The following is a 2,612-nucleotide window of genomic DNA, read 5'->3' as shown; positions in this document are numbered from 1 at the left end:
TCCCTTAGACCCAAGATGTAAATCTATGCTCCCTTTAGGTTTCCAATGGTATTTAATCCATGATAGTAAATCTTTTTTAGTGGGCCATAGACCCATGAACTTATAGATGATGGCATATTTTTGCATGTGTTCTCTGTGTGCCTGCAGAGCTGGATCATTTAAAATGACCCTGGGTGTTATCTCTGCTTTGGGTTTGCAGGGTCCTTTTTGTTTAAAAAAAATCTATTCTTTTACAACCTTTGGGCTTTTCATTTTATTTGGTGTTCCTTTCTCCCTCTTCGGGTTATTATAGTAAATAGTATATGAAAATGGATTGAAATAGAGAATATACTTTGAATGAAGCCAAATAATGTGATCATGGAGTAGGACATGACAAATGGATCCACCACTGGGCTTGACCGTGGAGTAGGACGTGACAAAAGGATGCACCGCCGGGCTTGACATTGATCACTTGGAAGGACAAGTGTTGATGATTCCACCAACTTGTCTCTGCGTGACACATCATCACTTCCTCTCCATTTCTACCATGTTTACCCTTGAGAGACACCCGTGTGGTGGTGGTGTGTTGAGTTTCATGGACATAATAGACAATCGATGGATATGTGTGCCTACATTTACCTTAGAAAATAATCCCATGATGGTATATCATTCAGACTTGAGCTTGAAGGGTACATTTGTCTCTAACCCATTCACATGATTGTTCCCCAAAGTAGATGTAGTGTAATCAATCATGATTCCAATGATGTTGCACAATATATGATCTCACCACTATTTGCAGGACTTTCACACATGCCTAAGTCTGCTTCATATAAATAGGTGTGTCAGATCCTTGGAATATATTGAGGGAAACCAATATTTTTGGAGCTATAGCTCCATTAATGCATAGGGTAGACTTGTTGGATATTTTACTTTCTTAAATGCAATGGGTGGCATATACTTCCCCCATGCATTAATGGAGCTACAACTATAGAAATATTGATAGCCTATATTGAGCTTCTCCAAGGCTACTAAGGGTTTATCATAGGAGAATGGAATATCTTTAGCCAAATGACGTGGAAGGAAGAATATTCTATTGTCTGGGATTGATCTCTTGAGCATTTTTCTAGCGTCAATTTTGTTTGTGTGTTAGTCCTTTTTGAGGAAAAACATTGTTGACCAAGAAGGGTCAGCTATGATGTCATTCTCATATGCTATGGCATCATATTTGTATTTTAGCTCCATCATCAAGAAGGAAAGGTATATAACCAAGGAAAAATTTTTAATGTCTAAAATCACTACATCCATTTCAATCTCTCTTCAAATCTAGATCAGAAATATTAAAATTTTATTGATACATGTTATATACTCTTAACAATTTCAAAAATGATTTTATATATACTATGATAACACTATTAAAAATATTTATCTTATAATGAGGGAGTAGCATTCTAGTTCTTTTCTTTTCTTTTTCCGAGAACACAAAAACTTTATATTTACAAGAAAATTTCACTCACATTCATCATTGTGTCTTTAAATATTAAACAATGAAGTAAGATCAAAAGTTCGCTCTAGCTTGACATTCATTTTAAGAAATTACCTCACACTCACCAAGTTTTGAGAAACATTTAAGCTAAGCTTACCTTTTTTTGTTATTGATCTCAAAATATACAACCAAAACATATCAAATTGAAAGAGAAAATATAAATATAAAAAGTGTAGGCTCACATTGGAGGTAAAATGGTATTCACCTATGAATGAGGTTCAAGAACTTACTATTGATAAATTTTAGAGAAGGTACTGTTTGTGATACCAGAGTGATTCCTTTAATTTTGTATGTTCATTTCAGGTTGAGATTAACATCCCCAAGCCATGAATTACAAACCATGGAACTAAGAGGGGATGTAAGGGCACAATACATGGACAAGACAATGATAGAGACAAGTCTAATGAAAAAAAAACATATAATGATGATTTGATATAAAAGTTTCATGAAGACATGTGCTTCCATCCTCTCACATGAGTATTTTACGGTCTCTTCTCTATATTTTCACTTTGAAAGCATCGAGATAGATGAAAAATGATATAATGATCCAATCCAATTTAGAAATACATGAAAAATCCTTTATGTCTTGAATCAAGAGGTTGGTTGGTTCTAGCATCAATAATCAATTAGAAAATTACTTCCTTGATAACATGTATATATTTCACCTCTTCCTTACTTATACTCACCAAGTAGTATTCTCTAATCCTAGTCCTATTGAATGAGCATGGCTAATGGAAGCAATGATTGTTCAGTGTGTGTTATATTCTTTCCATGAATAGTCGCACATGGGGGCGGGGGAGGGGGAGTGGGGGGAGGTAACAAGGGAGGCAATAGATCCTTCTGATCATTGTGTTGGGCACAACAGGGGGGTCACAAGGGGGGTGGAAACCCCCCCTATCGGGGGGTTTAAATAGGGGTGGTAGCCCCCTTGCACGAGGTCCAAGGCAACACCCCAATTTTTTTCTTTCTATATATATGTGGACCCAAGGATGGGGGGCCAACCCAAATATGGTGGGTGGGCCTACCCATGGTTTTGTGCATGGGTTTTTCACATGGTTTTGGGCATGATGGTTTTTTGCCCATGGTATTT

At 36.6% G+C, this 2,612-nt stretch overlaps 1 pseudogene; it reads right to left on the bottom strand.

The window, feature by feature from the left end:
• Window positions 1-355: 355 nt before the first annotated feature.
• Window positions 356-1,221, bottom strand: LOC149173829 (BURP domain protein RD22-like; annotated as a pseudogene).
• Window positions 1,222-2,612: the final 1,391 nt, after the last annotated feature.

The sequence above is a fragment of the Pinus tabuliformis genome, chromosome 4_2 (genome assembly GCF_031772625.1).
Source record: "Pinus tabuliformis cultivar Carrire ecotype Pingquan chromosome 4_2, CPIR1, whole genome shotgun sequence".
NCBI lineage: Eukaryota > Viridiplantae > Streptophyta > Pinopsida > Pinales > Pinaceae > Pinus > Pinus tabuliformis.
The sequence above is the reverse complement of the archived record's forward strand: the minus strand, read 5'-3'. Positions and strand labels throughout refer to the sequence as shown.